This window comes from Dromaius novaehollandiae, chromosome 13 (assembly GCF_036370855.1).
Source record: "Dromaius novaehollandiae isolate bDroNov1 chromosome 13, bDroNov1.hap1, whole genome shotgun sequence".
NCBI classification, from domain to species: Eukaryota; Metazoa; Chordata; class Aves; order Casuariiformes; family Dromaiidae; genus Dromaius; species Dromaius novaehollandiae.
The window spans coordinates 19,562,444-19,579,598 of record NC_088110.1 but is presented as its reverse complement, the minus strand read 5'-3'; the positions used below and the strand labels follow the sequence as shown (position 1 = coordinate 19,579,598).

General features: G+C 40.8%; 1 protein-coding gene and 1 long non-coding RNA gene across 2 annotated transcripts in view; both read right to left on the bottom strand.

Annotated features, from left to right (window-relative positions):
- CDYL2 (chromodomain Y like 2) overlaps nucleotides 1–17,155 on the bottom strand; it is a 62,409-nt gene that overhangs the window by 44,899 nt on the left and 355 nt on the right. The window lies entirely within an intron of this gene.
- LOC135329791 (uncharacterized) lies at nucleotides 12,950–17,028 on the bottom strand. The gene is made up of 2 exons (XR_010391478.1): nucleotides 16,851–17,028; nucleotides 12,950–16,385 (listed from the first exon to the last, which is right to left on the bottom strand). It is a non-coding gene; the product is annotated as an uncharacterized LOC135329791 (long non-coding RNA).

Here is a 17,155-nt window from a genome sequence, read left to right as displayed (position 1 = left end):
TATAAAACTTTTGGAAATTCTACCTCTTGATAATATTTTGACAAAAACTAGAGCACAGAGCTAGAATACATTTTATACACAAAGGCACAGAAGAAGTGAGCATGCCACCAGAAGTGGCATTGCTCATTTAGGAGGAACCTATGTTCCTTTTCAGTGTGATGGCCCAGACTTGATTATTTATCTGTCACGGCAGTACTTACAGACTCACAGTTTTATAGATTTTAAGGCCAGAAGGGACAATTATATTCATCTAGCCAGTCTTCGGTTACAAAAGGAATGATCTTCATTCAGCAGTTCTGCATCAAGTCCCAACTTCTGATTTAGTTAAACTGCATCTATTAGGAAATCATTGCATCTTAATTTGAAGTGATTTGCGGAAAGTGCACCATTGCTGTTAGTGAAGTTTCCTAAGTGCTATAAATAAAATGTTACAACCTTAATGCTGAAAGGGCATCTCATTTCTAATTTAGGTAGGGTAAACTTCCAGCCACTGCCTCCTTTTTTATCTTTGTTAGCTAGTTTAATTTTCCAAACCTTAAATCCTGCAAAGTAGTTTGCAGCTAACTGAACAGATGGTCTCCATATTTCTTAAGTTTTATAAAATCTGGGCACTAATGTGATGGCTCAGTCTAAAATTTTGTAGCTGCTTCAGAAACCATATTCTAAAACTCCATCCCAAGTGTTAGGGTTCATCACCTGTATTTAAAGTTCAATATCATGAATTTTTATACAATTTTGAGGGAGAACATTTTTATTAAGTGCAGAAACTATGGTATTTGCATTCATGAGATCAATACCAGTCTCTTGTTTTCTTTGCTTTATTGCTTAGGAAAATAATGTACCTTTTAAAGATGGGACGATTTTGACTAAAGACAAAGTAAAATTTAGGTAGAAGGAAAATACTCAGTGTTCAGTTCTGTGCCCCCATTTTATCCTGCTATGCATAAACAGTTTATTACTTATTGTCTTAAATCTGTACCCATGTGTCCTGTCATATGGACAAAGAGAACAGTTTCCCCCATGCTATACTGGATTATTGCGTATAGCTATATAATTGCCCACATCTGTCTACAAACTGCTTTACATCTGCATAAATATATACCCTTTCTTTCTGAAACAGGACAAGAATATTCTCATTTGTTTGTGAAAAATCCAAATGCTAAGTATTTATTTGAACTTAGAGTCATAACATGGGATAAGTGCAAAACCTTAGAAAGAAGTCATGTATGGAAGTTACACATGCTGTAAACAGTTAATAATCTGCCTTTAAAGAATAAAAATGTTTAGCATTGGGCTTTTTAAAATATATGCTACGTGTTTAAAAATACTAATTAAACCAATTAGAACACAAGTAGTTGCTTTAGGAATGCTTTGAAAGGACGCATATAAAGCACTAATCAAATGTAAGGAGTGAGTTTGAAAGCTTTGAATTCGGTAGGTTTGTTTATTTTTTTACCACGGTAAAGTGCATTCAAGACTTGTTATCTTGAGAGTTGCCAGGATTGGTATCCTTTGCATACATGCGCCCCAAAATAAGAAGGGAGTTGCTTGTGCTGACCCTAGAAAGCATTCACTAGACACGAGTGACTCACCATGAAATGTGTTGAGGGAAATGAAGAAGGAACAACACTTTCTTCTCAACCCTCAGTCTCTTACAAAAGTTTGTTGAGACTGTTGGGGTATGTAAAAGAGCTGCTGTCACACTTCAGAGCAGACAGTGAACCAAAAAGCAAAAATTACATCATTTTCTGAAATGAAATTCATGACTGGTGAATCAACCTCTACTAAAATAACCCAGTTCTGCATTTCTGAGATCAGGGAACTCCATGGGGCAAATTCAGTCAGTAGTTTGCATTACTGGTACATGAGTTCACTTGTTCAGGGCAGCTTAGTATGACTGATACTTTAATTCACTGATTAAAGTACAGCAGCTACGCTTCCCTGGCCTTAAAATATATATTGAGCTTCTTAATTGTGAAGCCAAGTCTTCCAAGACAAAGCTGAGGACAGCCCGTCTCCCCTTCCCGGCCTCCCTATGGCCAGAGGCAGCACAGAGAGGTGGTGGGGTGCCGGAGGGCTGGAGCCGGGCAGCAGCATCGCGGGACTGCTGGACGACTTCCCGAGCGCAAGGCCGCAAAGGAGCGTAAAGGCAGGGGATGGCTGGGGGGCACACGGAGGGGGCTGAGTGCACCCCGAGACGCTTCTTGGAGCCGTCAGAGTACAGCGAGCGAGGCTGGGATTAGGAGTGACATGGGAATCGCTGTAGGTATTGCCCAAATCGTATGTCCCTGTTAGTGACGAAAGCGACTGCCCCATGCGTATGTCCCATGGGAGATGTAGTAGTTTCTTGAGCTGCACATGGAGAAATGAGCAGCACAGATCTACTGTAAGAAGCGGCACAGCAATTCTGTTGTGTTCCGGAGCGCCTTCGTTTTTCGTAGTAGATTAGACCGCCATGACCTTTTGCGCCATGAAGAGTCTGGGAAACTGAATATTTTCATTTAAAAGCCAGGCCCTCAGGTATTTCTGTTTTATTTTTAGATGCCTAGAAATCCTTTTAAATGGGCTTCAGAAAAAGGAAGGAAAGATGGCTTTAACAGATAGTAGTATAACATTAATTTTTTTAATATATGTAAATTATATATTCCCCCAAGTAACACAAGAACCTAGTATATCAGATCTTTCCCTAATCATCTGTGTCGAAAGCTATAGATTATGCCCTAGCAGAAGGCACAAAGCATTACACCATTGGTGGAGTCTGATACGTTATTTACACAGTGCTAAACTCAGAGCCGTGCGCAGCCCCGTCTCCCCAGCACCTTAAAGAGCAAGGTCAACCTGATTAGTTGAAGTTTTTTTTCTAATGACATTTATAAAAATATTTAGCCCTAGGGCTTTTAATTTTCCTGGTGTATCTACCATACTTATCAGCTTTTGGTATTAAAGCACACTGAAATATTTTATAAAAGTTTTCTTTTTTTTCATTTTTGAGTGTTCCAAAGTAGACAGACCAAGAATATATAATTTACAATTCATGTCCATTAATAAAACTGTCCTGTGGCCAGAAAATAGGTATGATAGTACTTTCTTTTTGAAATGATACTAGTTCATCATTCTGAGTCATTTTTAGGTTTCTATGGTGAATGTTTTTTCTGCTGCAGAGTTTGCTGCCTGGCTCAGTCTTTCCTCCAGTGCATTTTCAGTCCTAACCACGACTGGTCTTAGAAATCCTTTCCAGAAGCGTCCTTTAAGTTTAGGGGCAGAGGGTGTGAACCCTGCTCGTTTTAAGATGGAGTCTGATCCAGATACCATCTCTCTTGATGTGAGTGATGATATGACATGGCTGACTGTGATGAGCTGATAACCATGACTGTAGAATTAATGAGTTAGGAGATCTCTTTCTATCCTGCTTTCCTAAAATGAGATAAATGGCACTGCAATGTATTTTGCCTTTTGAAGGTCAGGATCCATAAGGCACATGAAACAGATCCTTGCCATTCATGTTCTACAAGAACAATATTAACATTCAGCTTTAACCATACGATGAGTCTGGTTAACAAAAATGCCAACCCCCTATCTTCTACGGGTATTTATTTCACAAAGAAAATCAGTTTGTTTCTGCACGAGGGCCTACCTCCTGGACTGCCGTCACCTCAGCACGGGGACCTGGGGCCCAGGAAGCCCTCTGCAGGGCAGTGTCCCTTAAGCTCCGCTCAGAGCACGTCTAGTCAACTTCATGCTGAAAACAGCTGCTGACGTGGGGGAACGACTTCCACTAGGGTTACTGGTGTTGCCGAAACTGGTGTCGCTTAGACCTGGTGCAGTTTTTGTAGGGCCCAGAGTGTGCAAGGCTCAGCGGTCAGACGGAGAGTGCTGCTTTGCAGGACCGAGAACTCTGGAGAAACTTTCAGTTCTCGATAGGATTTATTAAGTTCATTACAATAACACCCAGTCCTAAATGAGCCACAGCTTTGCTTACTCTCTGTTGTGGCTCCCGAAACTCGCAGAGTGCGATTGCCTTGCACAATAGCAGCGAGAAGCCACAGATCAAAAGCAGCTGCCCCCATGTTTGAAAAGGGGAACGTTCTCCTAACAGTTTGCAGTTTCTGTCCCAGAAGTGCTACGCTACCGGTTTACCCCATTCAGAGGTGTCTCTGTTTGAGTCAGAGATTCAAGAAACTGTCTCAGAAAGGGAGCTAAAGACGAGTCTCTGCAAAAGAAAACAACAAAAAAAAGGACTGTAGAACAGTCTTAGTTGTCTTCTGCCTCATTCAATTACACTGCATTTGGTAGTGCAAATCAGTATTATGCTGCTGTGTAATCAGAGGGGGAATAAAAACATAGGTCTTGCTATCAGTTCCTCTGTTAGATCTGAGGCTTATCATGCAGTTCCCCTGTTAACCTTGAGGCTTACTACTCAGGTTAAGTTACAAAAATTGAAGAAGTGATATATCAAATATTAAATATTCAGTAGACAATCCCAAATACCCCCTCATGCATACATTTAAATATATGTATGTATTTAAGTAGACATCCAAAACAGACCTTTGTGATGCTCAGTACTAAAAAAACACCCTCAGTGCGTAACTCTGCCCTTTGAAAGCCCAGCTGCCATTAGATTTCAGCCTGTGATGAGTGGAGATGCTTGTAATGGCTGGAATGGCTGTCTTTGGAGGTAGTAGGAGCAACAGCAGGTGAACATGAGGTAAGAAAGGTGTTTAGGGAAAGCGCTGTTAAAGCTGTTCTGAACTGCACAAAAACTTAAGAGTTTAACATAGGAAACTAGAAATTTGACAGAAGTGTTATGTTAAAGAAGAAACTACAGCAATTACCGAAGGAATTCTGTCTTGTGTCTTGGGGATGTAACAGCTTTAAAGAATGTTCTCCTTGGCTTATGAACTGTGCTTTGGACACATGTCTTGAAAAGGACTGTAGAAATTCAAAGGGTGAATAAATATTCTAAGATAAAACAGCAGTGGAGGATGGTTCCATATCCAAAGTAAAAGAGTAGCCTACACATTTTAATTGCTCAGTAAGCAAGACCTTTTTTCATGTATACTAAACAGGCTACAAGAGCAGCAGTTAACAGCACATGAGAAAAATTGCATTATTCATGGTACAAATAGAAGGTCCAGTTCATGTTAAAAAGAGGCCTGCCTTTGTCTTCTAAACACAGCAGGTTGTCAGTGGTATTTGATATGAGTAGATGTAGCAAAGAAAATAACAGCAGCACAGTTGTGGAACAATTCAAATCACAGCCCACAGCAGCTTGTCAATAACTGGAAACCATGCACACACTGCAGTATTTGATACCACTTCTGTGGGAGAACTGCTGTCACTGGCACGCACTGCAAGCACTGTAAGTGAAGTCATGTCAGAAAGCCAGACTGTAGGATGGTCAAACAACGTAGGGAACAGATCTGGCATCCTCTGTGACTCTCATGACAAGGCTGGGGGACATGTTACTCAACTAGGAGAAACAGTCTTCCATCAATTCTAGCAATTCCTTGACGCTTTCTGAGGCAGTAAAAACATCAGTTCATGTAAGATTATGGGCTGTGACAGGCAGTCCACACACAGAGCAGGGGTGCTCTTTGGTGGAAGTGCCTTCTATCAGTCTAACAAAAGATTGATGAGAATAAGAATCCAAAGCTTGTGATGTCTACAGGAAGAAAAAAAACCAACAAGGTGTCTTCCTGTTAGCTTGGAATTTTTGTTATCTTGATAAATGCCATGCAACATACTGTTTGCATAGGCCTTAGTCAGCAGGGAGAGATGACAAGGCCATCTTGGCACTCTGGTTTAATCTGTCATCTGATGCAAGTGCATGCCAGTGCATGGGAAAGGCACCAGAAGCCATTCATTGCTGGGGAGAAGGCAGCAGGGGGAGAAAAGCAGGCAGGAGACGGATGAACCTGCCTCCAGCGGCATCAGCACGGTCCTTGCTCGCTGGGGACACGGGAGGGGCAGAGCACTCTCACCCCTTAGCTGCTGGCAGGTCCCACAGGCAGCCTGCCCGGCACTTAGGCTGATGGTGCATTTATACTTCAGCTTCCCTCACCTACTTATCCTGATAAGAAACAGAGTGTTTCTGTGGGTTGAAGTAAGAAAGAAGCTATTTCCCCAGCATATGAATTCCCCAGTACACAAATTCCCCACTACAAATACGGTGTTATCAAACGCAGCCTTCTCTGCGGTTCCCGTTGCATCTTTTCTGTGTCATCAGCGCACAGATGATGGGGGCGTCTGTTGTACATAAGACATTACTAGGCCATAGGGGTAATTAAAAGGAACATTCAGTGTTTCAGAAAGTTTTTCAGTCTGAATTGTGTATTTTATACTTCACTAAGTGTCATTCTCTGTTTTCATATATATAAAGATGGAAATGAAGTCATACTGCATTTCTACAGTAAAGATCTAGTCTCTTTCTTCGTTCATTGATGAGTTGCCATTTCCATCTAGTATTTCTTACTGTTTTCTCATCCCCTTCATCATTTCCTAAAAATAAGTTGTAACCCTCAAACTTTTGTGATGCCCCTTAAGAAACCATGCAGGACACAGCTTCTTGTTTATTGCTCACTTTTTCCTTCGGAGGAGTTTTCCTCTGAGGCACATTAATTCTTGCATGTCAGTATCACTTGGAGTTCTCCAAACTTTTTCCAGACCCATGGATTTTCGGGCTTCCTTTCACTGCTCACTGAATTTCTTGCTTCTCTGAAAGTTGCACTCGTTAAATTTTATCCTCTAGCTCTTTTGCGTTGTAGGGACTGCTCTTTACTGTAATGCATTCAGAGAGTAGTTTCAAGATCTTGTTTGTTTTCTTGTGTCTTCAAAATGTTCATTTTCTCCATACCAGCAAGAAAAAGCATATATTTTAAATCTGGACTGTAATCTCTCCTTGGCATGTCTTGGTCTGTGTTGCTGGTGCCTTATACACCCTGGAATAGGGACCTCTCGAACTGTTCATTTCTAGCTCCGTTGGCATGCAGCTACCAGGGTGTACTGAGTTCACAAAGGTTTTTACTAAGAAGTACTCACTTCTGCTCTTCTGCTGCCGGAGATCTGAAGCTGATACCTATTGCTTCTTTCGGTTTCCTGTTACTTTTATTATTGTTTCTGTGCTAAGGTGTAACTTGCCAACTATATAAATACTGTATATTAATATGTATTACTATTATTGATCTGTAGCATATTGTAGTATTAGGTATATAGTAGTTATTATTTTGATAAAACTTTGTCATGCTCCCCATCATCTCTACAATTTCCTTTTCTGACTCTTATGGTACATCAGTTCTGACATTTCAGCACAGAAGAAAATTATGAACCAGTGGCAGTATTTAATTGTACAAAAGTGGAAGCTGCTTTTCAGATATTAAAACTTGAGTTTGTGCACCCAGATTCTCTTATAGTCTAGTTTCCAGTTACTGCAGTCAAATTGCACAGTTTCAGTTGTCCCTCATCAGTCATGATCACCATTATTTATTGTTTCAGGAACTTCTGGGTTATTTTCCTTGGAGTTTTGTGGAGACATTTTTGTTTGCAAATGTACTTTTTCCTATAATTCCTAGTATTTAATTTGTGATGCAGAATGTCTCCATCCTCTTTCCTGTTATGAATTTTGATATTTGATATATGTTGCTATTTAATTTAGAGCAACAAAAGAATTTGTCAAGTAGAACTGGTCAGTTAAAGATTAGACTGTTTATATTTTGTTGTATTAGTAATCACCATTTACAGGAAAGAAAATAACAAAATAGCAATTTGGTAGGTTTATTAAAAGTTAGTGGCTCTTTTAAGTATATTCAGATGAGGCCTTCAAAGATTAATAAGTGTATACTAACAATCCTATGGAGCATTAGGGAAACCTATGAAGATCATCCAAAAATACAAATGTATAAATTTATGAATAAGCCCTTTTAGATCTTGAAATGATTTCCTCATAAAGTAGGAGAAAGCTATTTTCATTCATTAGAAATGTTTTCTTTCATTAATGCAACTTTCTAATAACACTGATTTGAGAAGTTGCCTCATTCCATGCATTTACTCAAATGTTTTCTAGTTTACCATTATCCCTTCTACCCCAGCTTTAAGCAGAACTATGGCAATAAGCCAAAACTTTTATTTTATTATGCATGTTTGTTTTAACATTACTTCATCACCTCCTCCATTCTTCTCTTTTGTTTGCTTCTTCCCCCTGTTGCATCTTGTTGGAAGTCTAGACTGTGAGGTCTCTAAAACAGGAACATTTTTTCTGTGTCAGAGACTGAACCCACTATTCTAATTTGTCCTTTAGTTTGCAGTGCTACAAATTAGCAATGATCATCTATTAAAATACCAGAGTACAACTTGTCAGGCAAGTAGGTTTGTGATCTCTGTAGACCGTATCAACATCTTAGTCAATACTTATGTTTGTTTAATGACTGCTGTATATACAAAACTAAGAACTGCCATACTGGGTCAGACTAAAGGTCCATTGAGCTCAACATATTAGAACATTTATTTATAAATGTTCTAACAGAAATTAGTATTGGATGCTTAGGAAAACAGCATCTGTAGAGTAAGTGCTGTCCTTGGTCTACCCTCCTAGCTCCTGACAGTTAGCAGTGTAAGGATTTTTTGTGCTGAAAAGTATAAATGGATCTACCTTCCAAGAAGCTGTTTTACCATTGTTTGAAACCATTTATAGTTTTGACTTCCACAATATCCTGTGACAATGAGTTCCCAGATTTAAATACTGTGAAGAACTACTTCTTTTGTCTCAGTTATTTGCCTGATCATTTCAGTCGCTGCATGTCTTTTCCTGTGCAATAAGAAATAGCATTCATCACTGGATTAACTATCATCCCCATTTGTCTTTTCCATGCCATTCATATCTTCCTCAATCACGTCTTCTGCCAGCCAGAAAGTTATCATAAGGTGTCTTTTCGCTGACAGTCATTCATACCTTGCAACGCCTTCCTTGCCCTTCTCTGCACTGTTTCTAGTTCTGCCGTGCTCTTGAAATGGGTGCAGTACTGAAGATGTGGAAGCACAATGGTATTCCCCAGTGATGTAATGATGATTTTCTTTTTTGTTCTCAGTTCTTTTTTTAATAACACCTGAATTCTGTTTGCCTGTGCTTAAATACTGAGCTGATTTTTCGAAGACTGTGTCTGGATGAGCAAGTAGCAGCAGACCTATAGAATGAAGCAATCGGTGCGGAGGACCTGGTATTTCCACTGCACATAGCTCAGGAGGTTAACGTCTGATAAGCAGTGGTCTGGTCCCAGGGACCGGATACCCGTTAGGAACTGGAGCACATTTTCCAGTTTGGTTTCATCCGAAAGGAATGCAGTCCCTGCTCTCCAAGACTGTTCGGTGATGCGAGCCGAGGTGTGGTGAACGGGGATCAGAGGGAGATTCACTTAGAAAGCATGCACCTGATCCAGATGAAAATCCTAACGTAGGCACACCTACATTATACACTGTGAAGACTTTTCACAGTGATTCCAAGATCTCTCTCCTGAATGATAATGGCTACTGTAGGAAGGACTCATTGCTATGCATGTATAGTCAGGATTACTTTTCCCTTGATCATTAGCTTGCATTTATAAACACTGAATTTCAATTGCTATTTTATCATCCAGCTCTTCACTGTCGACTTTCCTCTTGACAACGCTAATAATAATCTGTAAATTATCAGCAGTAAATGCAATTATTTTCAAATAATTTATGATTCTGTTGTACAGCACTGATCTCAGTGCTGATATTTGGAAACTCTGGCATAACCTCCCTTCATTGCTTCCTTTGATTCTTCTCTGCAAACCAAGCAGTCCAGATCACCAATCCTCCTGTGCCACAGCTTTTTTTCAGTAACAGCTGCTCCTTTGGGATCTCATCAGAAGGTTTTTTGAAAATCCATTTACACCAGCCACAACCATTCTTATCCACATGTTCATTGACTCTAAGAGATCTGCGAGATGCGACTTTCCTCTAAGAAGTCACATTAACTCTTCTTCAAACCAAGACACATTCCCATGTATCTGCTATTCAATTTATTTTTATAGGTGCTATTAATTTGCATACAGTGGGGCTCAGGCTTACTGGTCTGTAGTCCCTTGTACCCCTTTTTAATCCACTGGGTGCTGAGCAGGTGTAAGGATTACATTATTGTAAGAGATTCTGAATAAAAACCACAAATGTAAATAAATACAGTGAAGTGCATTATGGAAGAGAATATCCTTATGGTCCCTGTTTTGTCCCTGTGAAGGGATGGGCTGTGAGCTTTGTGGGTGGTGGTCTACGAGAAATCTAGCAAAGTCCAAGTGGGGCAACTGTTGTTTTCAAAGAGAAGTGTACTTCTGACAGATGTTTTCTACACTGTTTTTGTTCTAATGTTTTGTTGTAGTCTGCTGATCACATTGCTACCATTTACAATACTGCAATAGTCAATCTATCCTCCCTTCTTTGGTGAGCCACAAGAATCATTGCTGCCTCTACAGGTCAGTCACATCAACGTCTCAAGAAAGCTTTTAGAAACCTAATAGATTCCTGACTATTTTATATCCTGATTGATAATGAGATAATACTGAAACCTACCTATTCTCCGTGTAATGAAAGAAAACAGGTGCATTTCTCTTCAGCCTTACAATATTACCAGCCTAAAGTTTTGATAATAAACAACAGGATAATTTTCCTTTTGTGGAAAATAGAAGAATGATCTTATTTTCCTGAATGCAAAGCAAGCCAGCGTTCATATACCTCCCTTCCCCTTCCCTTTCCATTACAAATATTTCATATGAAACTGTTTGATGTAGTATAGTGTTCTAATAGCTTGGACATAGAGAACAGGTTACTCTTTAATTCATGTTTTTTGTCAGTGTCAAGATGCCAGGGTCATAAAATGTACTGCAAAAATTGTTTGAAAAATATATGGGTAGGGAGGGACAAAAAAAGGGATTGCACTGATGAAAATGTACAGAGCCAAGAAACTGTAACACTGCTAAAAGTCAAATGAATAGACAAAGAAACACTATTTACAGCATAGTTAGCCATCACAATTACTCCATTGATGTAAAAAAACCCCAGCCAATTTCTCTCAATATTAGATCACATTTAAATTTTGCTATTATTTGAACTAGTTTCTCTCTAAATATTTTAACTTTCAGAAACAATTACTAAATAATGGCTTTATTACTGGTTTTAATATTGAATTAAAGACCAAATCCAAAGTAAAATATGGTTGTCGTTCACAAAGCGTTACGAAAAGTTGCATCATTTTTATCCTCTGAGAGGTAAACAGAAACACTGAACCTGGACAAGGAAGGGAAGCCTGTTCAGTTCAGTGTCTTTGGTGGGGGAAAGTCTTCATTGCACATATTTAGGTTTACGTGTGTGTTCCAGAGTATATTTTCAGTAGCTTTTCCAAGCCAGAGGTGCTTGTGACGTGTGTGTTCTTGAGGTAAACTACACTTGATCCAGATAAAGCGCTTCATCAAGATTGTAACAGAACTGTAACATGCATAAGAAATCAATTGCCTTTCAGTATCCCCAAATATGCCAAGCAGTTTGCAACGTAACGAGGAAGTTGGAGTAGTGGTAACACAGTGACGTTGTAGGTAAACAAGACAGTCATTATGTGCATTTTAATGTTCCATGTGCAGCTTGACCCTGGCATTTCTTAGTAAGATAATGAATATTGCCAGAGTTATCCACTAACGCTTTTGAAAGTCACTCAGTATTTTGAATTTAGAGAACTATAGGACCTGGGTAGAAGGAGCCTCAGGTTAACTCTGTATTGTGGGCTTTATATCTCAGTTTAATCTATCGCCCAGATGATGGCTCAGTTTAGGATTAAAGACTCCTGTCTGCACTGCATGCAAATTGCACTGCATGCAAACCACACCGAGTTTGGAACTGAATTCTGAAAAGTTTCCTGAAGCAGCAAGATTTCTACCGAGTATAGCATTGCTCACAAGTTACCTTATTTTGAGTACAATTGTCTTCTAAAAACTGATTTTGATAATAGTTCTGGAACAGTGTATGGATAAATAGCTGATTCTTCAAAATAGCTGTTGATAAAGCTTTTCCACTAGAAAAACTATGGTGTTACTTAAAGATGACCAGATGCTTAGCTGTTGGGAATATGCCTAATATTACTGAAGTCAGCATTGCATCCATAGCTTCCCATTTTACAGCAGGAGCAGATGCCTAACTGTGTTTTGTATCCCCCCCCCACCCCCATCACACTTCCAGTCACTGTTTTCTGCTTGTGGCATCACTCTTGTTCCCTCCACACTGAACTGTTATGCCAATAAACTCACTGATTTAAGTTTAAGTTTACATGAAATAATAATATTTACTTAAAAATCCTGTTTTCTTGCAAATCATCTCTGCCATAGAGGATACATGTGTGAAGTACTTTAAAAATAGATTTCTGGCTTTCCAGAAGTCTTCAATAAGCAGGTTTAAGTGTGTCTCTCTTCTAAAAAGTGACTCCATTAAAAAAGATGCAAGATGGGAAGCCACAATGCTCAACAACTCTCATTTGCTCACTTTGTAAATCAAAAGATATTTTCCAAACTCAGCTTCCTCAAACCAAACCTGTCATCTAAAAGTTCAGCCATGTTCTCTCCAATTTGCATGTCTGCACATGTAATAAGGAGTCAGCAGGCCAAATTGTGTCAGTATTACCTTCAGGTTTTGACTTTGCTGGTACCTGAGTGCAGGTATAAATGAGAGATGTTGTAACTTCTCTGGAAATAAATTATCTTTCTGGAGGATCACGTGAGCTAAAATAAACTGCGGCTCATTCTTACACAGCTGCATAAACAGACATAAGATTTAACTGAAACTTGTCACTAAGGTGGACAAGCCTCCTATCATGGGCATCTGATAATTTTAATGAGAAGATGCCATTTTTTTTAAAAGTCACTTTTCCCAACAGAGAACACTTCAATGCAGAAATTGCTGAGTTTTAAAAGTGATTTTATTACTGTGATCCAGAAATACATGCAGGTGACAGTCCATTTCAGAGACTTAGCTATAATCTTTAGATGACTCCCTAAGGTGTTGTAATATAATCTGACACAATGTTAAAATAACACTTTAGATTTCAACATCATTGTCGCTGAATGTATAATTGTGTTTATTATCTAAAATTTGAAAAATCAAAACATTAAATGAAAAAGTGTCAGCTTCATGAGCATTTCTACAATATTGATAACTTATCCATATATTCATCAATAAAGTTGAATTTTATTGCATTAAACAGGATGCTCTGTGGTAGGGGGAAAAAAAAAGCTAGGTGCGCTGTTCATATTAAAAATTTTTTCCTGTAAAACCATGTCATATATTTTAATACCACAGCCTTTGTGAGACTGTGTGTGTTAAGATAATGGGGGAACCATTTGTGTTAAGATAATGTGGGAACCAAATTCAAGATGGAGAATTCAAAATGTTACTCCAAAGCAGTGACAAAAACTTTAATGTGAGTCAACAAAAATGGTATTCACTTTCAAATGTATTACCATTTCTGTTTGCTGTCAAAATTAATGAGATTTTCTATCAACGCATCCAACAATGTATTTGAATCATAAAGCAGAATAGGGGTGTGTTAATGAAGGCCATTGCAGATACCTTTTGCCAGTCCTTTACTTTTAATTTGTTAATACTAAAGAATATGCAGCATAGCACTTTAATATTTAACAGATGCTCTCTTACTGGGGGGGGGGGAATGAAGGAATACTCCATGACTCTTCCACCCACTCAGAAAAGCTCGAAGGCCCAAGCACATGGAAGTCAAGCAAAGGCAAACTAGCATTTTATATTGCTTGGGAATTATACTAAAATATGTACCACATTCCTCAGTGTTAAGGTAAAAGTCTTTATATTTACGCAAAAATAAACCTTCTTTTATTTTTCTTTCAAAATTAACACCTACCTTCTCACCTATAATGGAAGTAACTCTCTTTAGATGCAAAGTGTCCTGGTTCTAAAAAACAAATCTAGAACTGACTACCAGTAAACATAGAATTCTCGATAGATAGTCTTTAATTTCTGGAATAAATTGATAACTATTTCATGCTCCTAAAAGAAATATAATAGGACATATTTCAGATGATTTGAAGCCACTTTAACTGGAAAAAGGCACCCAGTTAACAGAATACTGAGGTTATTTTGTCTGTGGTCTTAATTAGCTTTAATGTAAAGATATTCATTGAATTTATCTTTAAGTTTAAAAGGTTAAAAAATTTTCTAAAATAACATGACAGTAGAAACTGGATGGACTAATAGGAGAAATAGTCACATTTATTTCTGAAATTTTAAATTTTATAGTGAATTAAGTTTCTTGAGTGCCACCAATACATGAGCAAAAATATAGTGTGGGTAATGCACACTCTACTTTTTAAATGTGTTTTATCATGACTCCTAGACCACAATCAGCTATAATGAAAATAATTCTGCAGCCAGCATTAAATACTCTCAATTGCAGAGGAAATTATTATTGACTCATTTGCTGAAATTCGGTAAGAAACCTTGAAGGACTCAGATGTTACTAATGGAGTCAAAGAGGAATCAAGTGTAGTATGGCTTTAAAATAGTCCCATAAACCCCAAATTATTCAGGAGAATAACATAGTTCAAGATAAAATCTTGAAACTGTTTAATGGTCATCCTGCCATCCTCATAATGCTTTAGTTGTTCAAAAGAAGGACAGAAAACAATGGTGTATCCAAGCAAGAAATGAGGTGTCAGCTCTGAAAGCGTAAAGTGCTGGTGGGAAGAGCTTCATCTCACGTGTGGTCTAACTGGTATTGGACATCACAGCCTGCAAGAGCTCCTTTCTAATGAGTTCCTTTGATGCGGTTTGGTTTCTGGGACGGGAAGAAGCAAAGCTGAGTTGTCGTTTAAATAAAGCTACCATCCGCAAACTTGCTACCTGTTAGGCATAAAAACTCTTCAGCTTTCTAGACATTTCTTCTGACTCTCCATCACAAGAGCTTCACAGTGAAGATGCAAAATGTAGCTAGATTGATAATTTGAGGCCTGTACATATTTTTTCCACGCATCCGACAGGTAGACGAAGTTTTAATGAAGCACGCCCAGCTGAGAAGGTCATACTCATTCCAGACATCCCAAACAAGAAATGAAAAGCCATATTTCTACCTACCTGTTCTGGTGGATAAACCCTTCCATATTACACAGTGATAAGCAAAACTAGTCCAAATGGAATAACAAAGAAAGGAAGTGATTCACAGCCTTCGAACCACAGCACTTGACAATGCCGTGGTGCAGCTCACAGCGTAGCCGGTGACGGCTTCGCGCTCCTCCATGCGAACGCCTGCAAAGTGACTGGGCCGAAAACCGACTGCAGCCTGGGTCAGCAGTCTGCTGTCTCACAGAGCATCTTCCTGCTGTGTTATTACTTGAGCAACATTACTTATATGCCACACTAGTATTAAACACACAGCCCACATCCAGTTGCCAAATGTCATCTTCTTGTAATAACACAAAGATCTTAAGAGAGCAGAAATTTTAAACGAAGAGCAGGAGCTGAAGCAAGATGGCCACCACTAACCAAGAGGCACTAGTTCTGTTTCTTTCCAGAACTAATCCAGACATCTAAGGAAAACTTGGAGGAGACCAGGCAAAGATCCTCTACACACCCCAGAAGTTACTAATACGCAATTGTATTACTAACTTTTTCCTGTCAAGGTTGTTCTTCACAGAGCCCCCACCGCTGGGCTGGAGCCACAACAGTAACACAGTTGATACACAGTATCGTTACAACTACAAACTCATACGGCAACTATCGCAAAATGGTGGGGAAAAAGGTCAATGAGACTACTCAAACCATCATGTGCTTCTGAGCACTTAACACCACTTAGGAGAGTGTAAGTGCTTTTCACTTCAAAGAAGGTCTGTGTCCCATTCAGCGAAATAAAGTCCTAATAGAGCAATGTCATCCCTTAGCTGTGACCTTCGTTAGAGACTTTGACAGACCACGACAAAGTAAAAACTTTGTCTATGTGAAACCTGCCAGATCCTCCAATTTTTGCACTTAGGACCCTACACCACATCATCAACACGGTCACAAGTCCAGCCATGGCTACTGCAGCAGTACTTCCACCCCACGCGTGCCCTGGTGTTTGAGCGACACCCAGCCATCGGCACACGGGTCCAACTGGGGCGTGATTGCCTCGTCCTAGCCATCAAACCACGCACTCCCAACAACCGCAGCGGTGTGGTGCAGCAACTGTCCTCCTCTAGGAAACATGGAGCCCAGCGTCCTGCCCCGAGAGCTGGCGTAGGACACCCGCTCCTTCTGGGTTGTGCAGATGGTGGAGTTCCACCTTGGCTCCACGTCCTGGAGCTCGGTATTTAAAACGCCCGAGTCGGGTCTTCCTTTTTGGAAAAAAAAAAAAAAAAATCTGTTTTCTCTGTTCTGTTTCCCGGCGCAGCCAGAGCGGCCGGACTTGTTCGCGGCTCGGCCGGCAGCACCGGGCGCCCGGGGTCGAGATCCGGCCGGGTCCCCCCCCCCGCCCCCGCCGCGGCCTGGGGCGGCCCCGGCCCCCCGCGCCGCCGCCCCCCGCGCACCTGGGCCGCGGCCGCACTTGGCGGCCCGCCACGCGGCGCGGCGCGGAGCGCGGGCGCGGCCCCCCGCGCGGCCCGGCCCGGCCCGGCCCGGCCCGGCCCGGCCGCCGCCCCCGCCGCCCCCCGGGCGCGAGGTGAAGCAACCTGGCGTCGGCTCCTGCACTTTGCACAGCGGGCGCAGAGCCGCCTCCATCCCTGCGCCTCCCGGCAGCGCTAAGGCGCATTTTTTCGCACTAATCTGCACATTCAGCACGTCCAGAGCGCCTATGACTTTACCTGGACTTTCTCCACTCTCCGGGCTCATCACACTGCGATCACCTCCCCATCCTACCGCTAACTCTCGCTCTCCTTCACTCCTTCCTCCTTCCCTCTTGCGAGGCCTGCTAAGATCAAGCCCGATGGAAAGTAGAGAGAGAAAGAGAAAGAGAGAGGCAGCGGGAAGGGAGGGGAGCCGCTCCATCCCTCCCTCCCCCCCCGGCGCACACGCCGGCCCTTCTCCCCCCACCCCAGCCCTTCCCTCGCCGATTTCCTCCGCTCTTCGGCAACTAAGGGGCTCCGCGGAGCGGCTCCCAGCGCGCCGC